The sequence below is a fragment of the Mauremys mutica genome, chromosome 3 (genome assembly GCF_020497125.1).
Source record: "Mauremys mutica isolate MM-2020 ecotype Southern chromosome 3, ASM2049712v1, whole genome shotgun sequence".
NCBI classification, from domain to species: Eukaryota; Metazoa; Chordata; order Testudines; family Geoemydidae; genus Mauremys; species Mauremys mutica.
Genome location: NC_059074.1, coordinates 206,350,217 through 206,364,860, shown reverse-complemented (window position 1 = coordinate 206,364,860; position 14,644 = coordinate 206,350,217).

The window sequence follows — 14,644 nt, the reverse complement described above, 5'->3', positions numbered from 1 at the left end:
CACTACGCAGCTTTTAGGGACACAACTGTGTCACTACAGCCAGGCCACTAAAAGGTGTGCAGGGTAGCCGCTGTTTGGCAGCTCTCCTGCGGACAAAAAACTTCCACCTCCAACGAGTGGCGTTAGCTTTGTCGGGAGGAGAGCACTCCTGCCAACAAAGCACTGATCATGCCTGTGCTTGTTGTTGGCAAAACTTTTGTCTTCTGGGGGTGTTTTTTTTAAACACCTCTGAAAGACAAAAGTTTTGTCCTTCACCTGTCAGTGTAGACATAGTCTAAGGTACCATTCAAGGTAGAGTGGCCCATTAGCACCCCTGCAGTGATAGGACAAAATGGGGGGTTGGTGAGTCACTGTTCCATCTTGCTTTTAGCTGAGATGCTCAGAATACCTTTCCCAGACATGAGTAAGAGCTCTGTGTGGCTCAAAAGCTTGTCTCTCTGAACAACAGAAGTTGGTCTGATAAAAGATACTGCCACACCCACCTTGTCTGTCTTACAATCTAGCCATAACCAATTGACCAACTTTTGGGAGGAATTGCTTTATTGGTTCTGGTGAATTTTAATTTTTGTATAATTTCCCAGAACCTGGGATCTATGATTGGGATTATGATTTCTTATTAGTAATAATTATAAGTATTGGCATCATTTTATATATTTAACTACAGAAAGAAATTGTATAAAATCAATCAGAAGGATTTTTAGAACAAGCTTGTTTAGAGGATGTGAGTTTATAAAGAAGAAAGAAAACTTCTTGAAAACTGAAAAGAATATTATTTTTTAAGGTCAGGATTGTTGCTCACGCTGCATACTGGTGCAGGGGAGTACGGGAGCATAAGGTACTGCTTTTATCCCCCATGCAGAACACCTTCATTGCAGGTAGCAGCACGTGAAGGCGAAAAAATCCCCAAAGTCACTGCCAAGCTGACTTGGAGGGAAATTCCTTCCTGGAACCCAACAGGAACCACAGGTATTACTTACCCTCTGAAGCACCCACAATACTTTCACCCTCTTCTACTCCTAAACCCCTACACCACCACCCCAAGCAATCACAAAACAAAAAACCTTACCCCAAGCGGAACTTTTACCCTGAAAAAGAAGTTCCAGAGACTCCATGAAGTCCATTAGGACTCCATTGCTATTGATTTATGTGGAAGACGATCAGACACTGCTGAATGGCAGAAGTATAAAACCTATAGACAGCAAAGGGGGAACCAGGAACCCAATTTTGACTTCTGTGCATCTATGCACTGCCCCTTCCTCAGTGCACGCTGGGTAATTGGCAATCTTGCCTTAAGTATAATTTCCAACTAACTACAAACTATGTAAAAAAATGTCTCCGCTGGCTCTGGCTATATGACACCTTTCATCCCGAAATCAGTTGAATAAAGAAAATTAAGCAAGGTGTTGCTACCAAGACTTATTACGATTTTTCCCCCTGTTCCACAGAAAGGATATAGCTGCACAGTAATGAAACAGGTTTGAAACGTAAGAGGGGAGGGTTTTTTTTTCCCCTTCAGATGGGATTTACGGAAATGTTGCCTCTTGTGGTGATTCACAAAGCGAGCAGCAGTCTTTAAGAAAAGTCATAATGATTATAGAGCATTGAAAGTACATAACTGAGCTGATGCAATTTCAACAGAAGCACAAACTGGAAAATTGGAAAGCACGATTTGTGACAAATACAAAGAGCAGCAATAAAAAAAAACCCTTGTCACATCATTTGTACATTGCATAAGCAAATAAAAATAAATTAGCCATTTGTGGATGTTGAAACTGAATTAAATCTTCAGATATTAAATGGGATTAACGTGATCAAGATTCTGTACTCTACCATGTCTTGGTGACAATATGCCGACTTCATTAGGGCAATGACATTGGTGAGGATGTAAGAAAGAGTTTTGGGGAAACGTTAATAAAAATAATCTCAGTACTGGGTATTGAGTCGTCTACACTGATTGGAGGGAGAGGGGGAAGGAAAGAACCGCAGATATTTACAGTAAAACAAATTAACCCAATATTGTACTTCTCATTATTCATAGCTTCATTTACTTATGATATTAAACCATGTATGATCATATCTCTGTTTTAAAATCTGTGACTTGAATAGGTTACTCAGTAACCTCAGATTGGTACTACATCTGTTCTTTGAGGTAAAGATAGGCCTTTATCTGTTCCTTCAAAAATGTCCCCTGACTGAAGCATGTTATTGTAGCAGTACTACTCCTAGAAATTAGTATACTTATCACATAGAGAGGTGACTTAATACGAACAGTTTCTGAGCATCGATAGTTTTTCTGATAATAAAAATGACAAATGGACTAGTAAACAAAACTAATCATCTCCTTTCCTTATACTTACTGGTTTAAATTATGGTTGAAATTCTTGTTCTTCGCTAGCTCCAAACATTTTTAATTCCTCAATAAACATTTCACTGAAAAAGTCGACCTACTTTTTGTTGCAAAAGTGTAGCCCTTGCTACATATCCTAAAACAAACCCTGCCATGTGCAGAAATCTATTATGTGAAATCCCTCTTTAAGGAAATGTCCACCAGTGCTTGCCAAACAGAAATGCACCTAAAGGAATGAGAGACCCTGCATTTGATCCAAATAAGCAGTCAGTTGAATAAAAGACCTAGTGCTGTTGTGCCAGATATGTGCTTTTGCACCAGTGAAAATGTAGAAGCAGGTGCCTGGGGCGGCCAACGGAAAGGGGCGACACGTCCAGGTCTTCGGCGGCGGGTCCCTCAGTCCCTGGGAGCAAAGGACCCGCTGCCGAATTGCCGCAGAAGAATGAAACGTCGTGACTGAGCTGCCGCCGAAGTGCCGCCGATTGGCTTTTTTTTTTTTCCCCCACTTCACCGCTTGGGGCGGCAAAAAAGCTGGAGCCGGCCCTGCATGTGATCATGTCACCTGAACTGGAATCCATCTTTAACCTGGTGCCTTTCCATTGGGAAGGAGGGGTGGGAACCCAGAGGGACAAAGGATTCCCGCCTTATGCCAAAGAGATAGAAGTGGGTGGATCAGAACCCAGAACCATCTGAGCTGGGACAAGGGCTGCACCAGAGGAAAGGATTGTGCCTAACTAGGAAGGCTCCAGTCTGTGATAGCAGCTTATTGAAACATCTGCGAGTGAGGTTTTTCTGTATTCAGTTTTCTTACTGTATTAGACATAGATTTGTGTGTTGTATTTTATTTTACTTGGTAATTCACTTTGTTCTGTCTGCTATTACTTGGAACCACTTAAATCCTACTTTCTGTATTTAATAAAATCACTTTTTACTTATGAATTAACCCAGAGTATGTATTAATAGGTGCGGGGTGGCAAACAGCTGTGCATATCTCTATCTCAGTGTTCTAGAGGGCGAACAATTTATGAGTTTACCCTGTGTAAGCTTTATACAGGGTAAAACAGATTTATTTGGGCTTTGGACCCCATTGGGAGTTGGGCATCTGAGTTTTAAAGACAGGAACACTTCTGTTAGCTGCTTTCAGTTAAGTCTGCACCTTGGGGGCACATGGTTCAGACCCTGGGTCTGTGCTGGAGCAGACGGGCGTGTCTGGCTCAGCAAGACAGGGTGCTGGAGTCCCAGGCTGGCAGGGAAAGCAGGGGCAGAAGTAGTCTTGGCACATCAGTTGGCAGCCCCAGGGGGTTTCTGTGCTCCAACCTATCACACCCAGGACCTCGGTAACCCTGATGCACCCATGTGCCCTCTCCCGACTGGCATCAAGAGGTTCTTGGGTCACAGGTCTCCTTTGTCTCTGCCCCATGCCACAACTGTACCTCTTCTCGGGATGGGAGAGGCAGGGGCCATCAATACAAGAGCCAGCTCCCGGGCTTGTTGTGAGGCCCATCACCAGTGGGCACGCTGGACCTCCTTTCTCTCACAGCCCTTGCTCCCTACCTTCAAGCAGGCTGGGGTGTGCTCTGCAGGAGCGAGGATCCAGCCACCCCACACTTTTGTGTGTGTGGAAGCCCTTTCTGACACCATCTCAGCCGAGCCACTGTGCCCCATAGAAATACAGAGTCCTCTGCTAGGGTGGTGTCAATGGGGTTAAAGTTCCCTTCTGGACGACAGACTGTATATAGGCAACTCTTTCTTAAATGGATAAAAGTAACCTTTTGACCCAATTTTCCAAACACAGGTAGGGACTCGCCTACAAAAATGTTCATGGGCTAATTTTACCCATGCAAACCAGCACAAAAATCCAGTAATTGCACTGAAAGTCTGATGCTGTAATGCAGGTTTTTGTCAGCATGCATCCTCTTTTGCACACTCGATTATTGTGGATGCCTTTCAAATTTGGTCTTAAACCATTAAAACCTAGGCAGCGATTAAATGTCAGGACGAGATGTTTCTGTAGTGGCACAGTAGTTTCTCCAAAAATAATTTAGCAATGTGTCATTGTGTATAAACTGCAGCAATCTATTATACTTTGGTGGATAGTACTTTCCCTTAGATGAGTGGCATGCAGCTTTAAATCTGTTACAGCTGTAAAGATTGCAATCCTACTGTCCATCAGCATCATCTGTCATAATCTTTGGGCTGCCAGTATGACAGCTGTGGAAGTGCAGAATAAAGTTGACTGGCAGAATGTTTTACATCTAATGAGTTTGGGCACAATAATAGTATCATAAATAATGCTCTAGAGGAACTCGGCTCTCACTTGAATTCCAAAAGTGAGATATTGCCGTACCAGGATCTCACGGAGCCATCTGTCATCAAATATTAGTCTTTTTGTCAATGACTGGCCTGGACTGAGGGACTGGAAAACATCTAAGTGTGGTGGTGACTGCACTGCCTCATTCAGAGAGATTTAAAATGGAGTTACCTCCCGGAATCAGTGATTTCAAGATGATTCTGAAAGTGCTAAAAACTACAAAACCCTGCCAAACCATATTGTGTCAGAGCTCCACTGCAGAATGCTAATGAGACTGTAGCCAGATGAGTTCCCTGGAAATTATTTAGCAGCAAAATCTTTGGGTCGCATGATTTGCTGGCACCTTTTTGATAGGTTTGCTATGGTGCATAAAAATGAATAACTATGGCTTAAGGACAGTGTAAAAACAATGTAGCGAGGAAGTATGAGCCAGTAGTTAGGGCACTAAAGTCTTGGGTTCAAATGTCTGCTCTGCTACAGACTTCCAACGTGACCTGGGGCAAGGCACTCAAGCCCAGATCCTCAACGGTCTTTCAATGGGAATTAGTCTCCTAAAGATCTCTAAGGATCTTAGCCTTAGCCGCATTGTGTATCGGGGGAGGTCTACACTTAAAAAGCTGCTGCGATGCAGCTATTACTGCCCTCCAGTCGCTGTAGTTAATCCACCTCCGCGAGAGGAGGTAGCTATGGCAACGGGAGAAACCCTCTCATCAAAATAGCGCTATCTACACCGGGGGGGTTAGGTCAGTATAACTCTGTTGTTCAGGCGGGGGGTGTGGATTTTTCATGCCCCCCCCCAGTGACATAGTTATACCAATGTAAGTTTGTAATGTAGGCTTGGCCTCAGTTCCCATCTGTAAAATGGGATAATATTGCTTCCCTAGTCACAGGGGGGTTGTGAGAAAAAAATACATTAAAGATGAAGATGTACTCAGATATTAGGGTAATGGCAACCATATAAATACCTTAGCTAGATAAATACGTTCGTCTCCTTGGTTTTGTTCACAAAGTATCCTTCTATATTTTATTGAGGGGAAAATTTGTCATTCTAAAGGCCTGTTAATAGCAGTATACGTTTCATTTTGTTCCTCAGCTGGTCTAATTCAATATGGCTCTACTGAAGTCAATAGCGCTACACCAATTTACACCAGCTAAGGGATCTGGCCCGGGTGGAAACCAATTAGACCACATAGGGAGGAAAAAGGAAGGGGGAGAGAGAGAGGATAGGATTAAGTTAATTTGTTCTTTTAAAAAGCAGAGGAATACATTCAGATAGGGCTCATCAGCAAGGGAATAGATAAGAAGCCAGGATGGCAAAGAAATATAATAGACTGTCTCTGCACTGGGCCAAATTCGGAGGCAAATTCCCAGATAATTTCTAGGGAATATTAGAGCTAAATTCATCTGGCTGAAATCTCATTAGCATTCTGCACAGAAGAATGTATACAATGTTGCTTAGCAATGTTTGGGCATTTTAGTACTAGCAATGCTGGTTACTCCTTGGAAAAGGAGCCAGGCTTACTGAATGAACATTTGCCTGAGCATGGGGCTGAGCAAAATCTGGGGACCAGATCATCCTTGAATAGAACCTGTCCTGAAGTAAAATCTGCAGGAAGGGCTTTGGAGAAAGATGTGTCTCCCTCTCGGCTGGCCGTGTCTCCCTCCCCACCCACTTCCCCGCTGGCAGAGTCCTGCATGTATTGAACAAAGGGCAAGTGTCAGTTCTGCTCTTTTAAATTTCCTTGGATTTCTTCTCTCTCGTCTCATTACGTTTAGAGACAGGGGCTGACCTGAATCCTGATCCTGCCCCCTCATATGTCTATCACAGAGGAAAGCATTTTGCTGAGGATCATGGGTGGGAAGTCTGGAGATTTGCATTTGAGTGGGATGTGGTGACCCTCGTCTCTGTGAGACACACAGTAGATTTGAAGCAGACTCTGTGCTTGTGGATTGCACCTTGGAGGGCATCACCTGGTCCTATGTCCACCAGTGAGTGTCTCTACTAGGTTTTTTTCCTTAATCCCATCTATTGCGTTCCGTAAAAGTTAAGGTCAGACTGAGTGAATGGCCCATCGTCGGCTCAGTCTTGAAAACTCATATTCACATGCTCATGAGTAATCTCACTGCCATCATTTAAAATTACACTCATGCCTAAGTGCAGGATCAAAGCCTTCAGTAATATCTCCAAAAGTGCCTGAGGTTCCTAAGTCCCATTTTCAAAAGTGACTTAGGCAGTTAGGAGCCTAAGTCTATTGACTGTCCATGAGATTTAGACTCCTAAGTGCCTACATTACTTTTGAAAATGAGACTTAAGGCCAGATTTTCAAAGGTATTTAGATTCCTAAAGATGCAAATATATTGCATATATTTTATGTATTGTATATTACATACAAATATATTGTATGTGTATATATATATAGAATATATACTACATATATAACAATACATACAATATATTTATGCATATTACATACAAATATATTGCATGTATTTTATGTATTGTATATTATATGTATTTAAGTACCTAAAGATGTAAATATCTCTATCTATCTATCTTAGGTGGGGGGAAAAACTTGGGAAATTTAAACCCTTTGTCAGAGGAATATTAACGCTTCCAAGTGAAGCACTCAAAAGTGAAGAAATGCCAAAGTAATGGGATGCCCATCAACTTTAAAATCATAGAACATCAGGGTTGGAAGGGACCTCAGGAGATCATCTAGTCCAACCTGCTGCTCAAAGCAGGACTAATCCCTGGACAGATCTTTACCCCAGTTCCCTAAATGCCCCCTCAAGGATTGAACTCATAGCCCTGGGTTTAGCAGGCCAATGCTTAAACCACTGAGCTATCCCTCCCCTTCCTGCCCTTTTGGTGTTCACTGACTCTATTCTGTTTTCTCGGCAGGACTCATTGCAGGTCATCTTGTGATACCCTCACTCACCTCCAGTATCACTTGACTCCTTGAATTGTTTCTGTTGGGACTGTTTGAGTCAGATACTATTCAACATGAGAATGGGTAACAGTCTGTGGCAACCCTCTGACAATGCCCAAGTTTGAAGGCGTGCTGTGAATGAGACAGAAGTCTTGCAAATCTGCGCTTATTCTTGGGTCAAATTCTCTTTGCAGTTAGCACAGTATAAATATAGAGCAGTTCTGCTGAAATTAGTGGAGCTGCTTTAAATTTACACCTGTGTAACCAAGAGCACAATATATTCTGTTACACTGGTATAAATTCAGAGTAAGTCCATTGACTTCAATGGAACTATTCCAGCATGCAAGTTGGATGGGGTGCAGCGAATAGTATGCAAATAGGAAGCGAACAGCTCTCACATTCATTGCGCCCACCCAGCATGGCTACTGAATGAAGCAGGGGTCTTGAAAAAATTACATTAAAGACTTTGGACCAGATTTTCAGCTCGTGGAAATCAGAATAGCTCCATTGACTTTAGTGAGCTCTGATGCTTTACGCCAACTGAGAACAAGGGGACAGAGTTAAGTTGCACAGGAAACCTTATCGTTGGCATTTCCTGGCGTTCGAGTGCTGGACCTTGCACTGTTCATGTTCTTTTACCATCGATTTTTGGGACTGTGTCTATATATTGGTTAAACACTGGCCTTTTGCTGGCGTATCCGAAGTGCAGATCTGCAAACCTAGCCCATAGCCAGAGCTATATGGTAAGCGCCACGTTTGTGAACAAGCCTAAACCATTATTAATTTCTGCTGCACTGAGAGTGCTCAGAATGATGCTGAAATTTCCAGCTGAGGCACTTTTGTGTCTGCCTAAAGGCAGCAGCTAGCCCTTCAAATTGGGTTTATTCCTTTGCAGGCATGTGTTTAGCAGCTTTGGAAGAGGTTTCTGTCAAAACAGGGCTCTGCAAGTACAGCCGCATTATCCACAGGCATAGCCATGACCACAGTATTGCGCACTGGTTTCTAGCCAGAATAAGCAAACCAGATTGAACAAACTCAGAACGGACTCAAATCTGGGTCAAAACTCAACCCAGAACCTAAACCTTGTGGGGACTGATCTCTTGTATTTGCTCTCCATACCTCTGCCCTTGCTGCCTTTGTCAGAGACCGAGGGCAGAAAGACTGAAATACCATCAGCTGTTCTTATTCTTTTACCCAATTGAACCCACATTCTGCAAACCCTTCATGATTAAAAAGAAGAAGCTATAAACAGGATAGACTTTTTAAATGTAGTTATTAGATTAGCATGTGCTTGGGTGGGTCTCAGGGCCTGAATTGACCCAGGATAACTCAGAGGAAGAGGCAGCCATGGGGAGAACGGTTGGTTGAATGCTAGCCAGGCCGCTGTGATACTTGAGTGGGGTGTGTGTGTGTGTGTTGTTCTTCCCATAGGATGTAACCCAGGGGAAAACAAGGGTGTTGCTTTTACTGGTAATACGATAATAGCTGGGTGACGTGCTATGGAGATTCAGGGCATGAGGGCAGGTCTGCACTTCGGTGCAGCTGTTCTGATGCCGCTGGAGCACTGAAGTGAAGATGCTCCTCAGCTGAGACGTGCCGCCGCGAGAGGCGGGCAGGTCAGTATAACTGCTCGGCGGCCCACAGTGTAATTGAGACAGCTCTGTCCCTAGTACAAAGCACTGCCTGCGTTCTCTGCAGTGCAAGACGCTCTGGCCCCAGCATGCATGCCCCCTACACCAGGGCTTGTGAGCAGAGATGACCCACACCTGCTGATGGGGGGCGGGGGGCAGAGTGAAAGCAGTGGCTTCAGCAGGATGACCGTAAACGGGACACTGCCTGGCGCTCGCCCAAGGATCATCAGTTCGCAAGAGCAAACGGGACAAACACCCCGTTTTGCCAAAAAAGCCAGGACAGGGATACGGCCCAAACGGGACATATGGTCACCCTAGGCTTCAGCAGATGGTACTGAGCATGCTCAGTACAAGCCAAGCAGCAAATCTGGGCAGGCATGTGACCCTGCGTCCCCTCCGCCATGCGTCCATGGAAGGCTGTCTTCCCCAGTGCCCACCCTGGAGAAATTCTGCCCTCACTGGATTTAGAGTCCTGTTCTGTTCCTCGGGGCCTTCTGCTCAGGGTAAAGGGGTAGGAGCCGCGGTGAGGATCTCGGCATTCACCCCGCCACCTCCACTCTGCCTCATCTGCAATTAGCAGAAACCTCTTTGCATCTTCTTCCCCACACTGCCCCCTCCTCCTGCCCGACATTTCAAATGGCTACTAGTCCGGGCACATAATGTAACGCAATCGCATTCCATGGGCAAGGCAGTGCTAGGAAGGTGAGGAAGGTATCATCTGATCCATAAAAATCAGCACACTCAGCATTTCAATGGTGTCACCCTCTGCTGTGTGGCAGGGGGGACTCGCTCCCCTCTCCCTCTCCCGGCTCCCTCCTCCAGGACCTCCAGTTGGTGGAAATTTTGATCACACAGAAATGGGTCGAGTTGGGTTTCATTCAAATAGCCCTTTTCCTATGGACACTATAGCACCAAGCATGACAAACCCAGAATAATGATGTAGATTTATATATTCAAGAAAAGGTTTAAAAATCAACATTTTTTTAAATTTTACTTTAGCACAGCGATGTATTGCTTACCTCAAAGAGACGTTGATCTTGGCTAATCCTAGGGAAGTTGTCCTTGATGTGTTGGACTGATACATTTATTCATCAAATTCATCATCAGTGTTTTCTCTGTCCTGGGTCACTGTTAGATGTGTTGTCACATTGATCCTCATCAACGCTGCACCTGCACATCTCCATACCCAGCAGGCTGCTGGCCAAACATCTGTGGGCTGGTGAACATCTGGTCTTTGTACACGACCACTTGATTAGCTGGAGGATTGATTCGGAAGTGCATGGTATTTCACACATAACTGGTGTGATCAGTCCATCCTCCAAGACCCACCCGTGCCTGATAGGATAGAATGTACTCCATCATCCCAAAGCCATTCCACTGTTTGACAATTTGCCCCCTTGAGAGCAGGTATAAATGCACCCCTTGACAGTGGCTGTTTTTCTCCATTCGTCTGCTTCTTGGAAAACATCCACTGACGTAGCTCTGCAAGCATCATAATGTTGGTCTTCAAATGGTAAACTAGGCATATAAACACCTCCAGTGCATTTATTACCTCATCAGTGATGGTCTCAGCCATTCCAAGTGCCTTCAGAGTGAGGAGAGTGTCTTCAGAGACTGCATCAAGTAAGATAATTTGGTCTTTCTAGTAGTGTCACATCCTTGAAAAGGCATGGAACCCTGGCAGTGTGGTGGCTTTTAATGGCCTGTGCGATAGGAACACATCTTGGAGGAATAGACAGTGATTCTCTTCCCCAGCAGCAGGAACAAAAACAATCTGGTGGAAGTCTTGGGTAGCGTCTCACAGCAAGCACTAGAACGCCTGTGTCTTGTGCCAAATCCAGAACTTAGTAGTACCTCTCCCTGTGACATTGATGGCATGCAAGATAATTTTGGTGTCAGCCTCCTCATGGGAATGATGAAGAAACTCCACTGAACAGTGTAAGGCAGCAGTTTCATTGTGCCATGCAATTCTTGGAACAATTCTTTACACGCTGGAGTGTTTTTCCTGTAAGATGTGCAGGGAAGTCATTCTGTGTGCAAGTATGAGACAGCATCTTCTTCACTGTGGCACTGGAGATGTTCATGAAGTCAACTCTTTTGTATTGGACAGGTGCAATACCATGGAGTTTCTTCTTTCTAGTAATATATTTTAATTGATTCCACTGCATAGGTGTGAAACATGAGGTAGACTTCGTCATAGGTCCATTATTTTTTCAGTAGCGTCATAATGAAGTGTTCAACCAAATCTCGGCAGGTGTTAACTGTTCCTGGTTTGCCAAGAGCATGTACTTTGGCCATTTCCCCACTCACTTCATATACCTTCTTGTCTTCTTAGACAAGCTCTTCAGCTGGTGGGGAAAGGAGCAGGATTGCCAAGCAGGAGACTGCTGGAGTAACTCCTGGAGCCAGAGGAGAAACTCCCATCCAGGAGGTCTTCACCCTGACCCTACGGGGAGTGCAGTGAACTCCCAAGGACAGACTTACGAACGCCCCCAAGTAAGGAACTAGGGTCTGTGCAGAAGCCTCCCACAGCAAGTGACTGGGTATGGTCTTTACATTACTACAGTCAGCATTTTTCTCATCTGGGTCCTTAGCCAAAGCTCACTGCAGCCAATGGGCTGATAGGTAGCACTCAGCTCAGAAACTACTAATAAAGTGTTGTCCGTTCCTTGCCCTGAGAAGCAGCAAGAGTGAGAATTACAGGACCTCTGGCAGTAGACTTCTTTCTGGTGGAAGATGGTAGCAAGTTTTGATACAAACAGGATCATCCTTAATATCCAGACGGGACAGAGCAGGGGTTTCCGTTTGTATAATGGCCACTCACTGCGTTAGGATCTTTCATCCCCGAAACTTCTGATCAGAGACTTTTGCATAATTTTCAAGCTGTTTGATCCACTCATCGTCCCACGGTCCATGGGCTGTTTTTAAAATAATTCTCTGGGTCGCCGTCACCACCCTTTTCCTTGTTTTTCCCCTACATGTTGCAGACAAGCTCACAGACTTTCCAGTCTTATGTCCACGATAGATAGTTTAAGAGGCAGAGCTTTGAATCTGCTTTCCAGCCTGGCAATTTAGGGTTGCTGGTTTAAAGCCTCCAGCAGTTCTTTAACGAGAGCTCTCCAGCTGCTGGAAAATAGAGGCAACTTCTTCAGGGACTGGGCCAGACTCAACCAATCCGGTGCTAGGAGGTGGAAACTACATCTCCTTGTCCTTATTGATCCCCTGCCTAAGCTGCAGTGCGATGCAGGGAATTCATCAGGGAAGGCAACTTTAAGTGTTGGAGATTCCAAAGAACCACCAGTTGTGGAGGCCAGTGAGAGGATTGAGTCCTGAGTACACCTCCTCCCCAACTAGCACTGCTCACTGCCTTGCTGGTTCATGCTTGGTTTTTTAGCACGTTCTTTATTTGTCTCCTTTCTCAGACAGCTCAGAACACTGTTATCAGTGGCCTGGTATAAAGAGGGTTCAAATAAGAACATAAGAATGTCCCTACTGGGTCAGAGCAAAGGTCCATCCAGCCCAGTATCCTGTCTTCTGACAGTGGCCAATGCCAGGTGCCCCAATGGGAATGAACAGAACAGGGAATCATCATGTGATCCATCCCCTGTTTATAAACTAGGGAAGAATTTGTAATGAAACACTGCACCCTTGCCAGCTATAGGCCTTCACAAATCATGCATCAGGCCCTAAAAACATCATGAGGTTAAAAAAAAAGTCATGATTTGTAAGCCAAATAATAAATGTCGGGTTCTTTCTTGCCTTCTAGTTTCTGAGCCTTTCGGCTGCATCCTGGGGACTAGAAACTTTTTGGTTTTTTTAAATGGAGGCGGAGACTCTTCTGATTTTATTATTGTTTGTATTACCATGATCACGGACAAAGACCCCGTTCCGCTAGGTGCTGTGCAAACCGAGAAGACACAAGGACAGTCCCTGCCCCAAAGAGATGAAAAGCCAAGTCGCTGTGAATCTTGATTCCAGGAGCTGGGGCTTTAACAAAAACCCACCAGATATTGCAAGACTTGTGCTAAAATGCCAAGAGCTGGCAAATGGGCATTGAGCCGCTGCCAGTTCAGACTCACAGCCTAAGGATTTGGCTGGAGTAGGATTTAAAGATGTGATGTTAGCTCATGTTAGCACATTGTAACACTCTTTAAAAGCCTAGTGTAGCTGAGGTACCCTGGGGCAGATCCTAAACCGGTGTAAACCAACCTAGCTCCAGCAATGGAGCTATGATTATTTACACCCGTTGAAGATTGGCCCCAAGGCTATTAATACATGCTAAACTAGTCAAATTAAACTCAAACCCTGGGTGTGGGAGCGGAGGGGGTGACTCAACCTCTTTAGTGCATTTTAAAGGCAGCGTCCTTTGTCTACATTACACTTTTCAAACATGTTAGTTAGCACGTGTTAGCCAACATGTGCTAACATCACACTTTCAGTTGTACTCTCTATAGGTCTGAGTTTCTTTTGAAAAGTCAACCTGCTTTTTTAATAAGAATATTGTAAATATTTTTCACGCTTTGCCCAAGACCTTTTATGGCAGATTTTTGACCAAAGCTTTTTGTACTATTCAAGTCAAAGCACTAGGAATTTTTTCTTTGATTGTTTCTAAGTGGGCTGACCCTAAACAACAAGTGGGCTAGTGGGAAGCTAGTAAATTCAAATATGCAGAACTGCTTTTCAGTAGACTTTAACTGGAGGGGTGCTGCTGTTTCTGAACCTATCATATTTATCTACAGATTTTCTTTAATTTGTCCTTTGGTTTCTTTCTTAGGAAAATCTCAGGTTTAATTAACATAGTTTCAGATAAAAGGAATTAAAGAAGAAAATTAAAAATGCATGAAGCTTCTGGAGTCATCCAATTACTGGGGTGTCCACATAGCTATGGCAGCATGAATTTTACAAAGCAAGTGGAAACGGAAATTCAGGGGTTTGCCACAATGAAATGCCATTATATTTAGAAATTTGCTCTATTAGAAATGTACATATGCATTTCTTCTTCTTGATGTGTCTCAGAATAAGGCAAAGATCAAACAGACAGGCTGTCCTGCAAAGTGTATGCATGCACATTGAGAATGCTTTTAAACCACGTTTTGCTCTTTACTCTTTTAATGCTAAAATATGTAAAATCATCAGAAAGAAATGTTCTTTTTGCATTCAGGACTGCCACAAGAATTTGCAAAAGCAAGTTCTAGGTAATATAGTCCCAGAAATGTGCTGTATGGATTGTAACTTTCCCGAATAAGAGAGGCTTCATTCAGTCACTAAACACTATTTCTAGGATACTGGGGTTTTTTGGCAAATACAGAACAAAAAATCAAGAAAGAAAACCAGACTGTTTGTCCAAAGGAAGGAGAAACGGTGATTGTATTTGTAACCGCAAGGAACAGAAATTGTCTGGTTTGAAATTGGCTTTTAACCACAC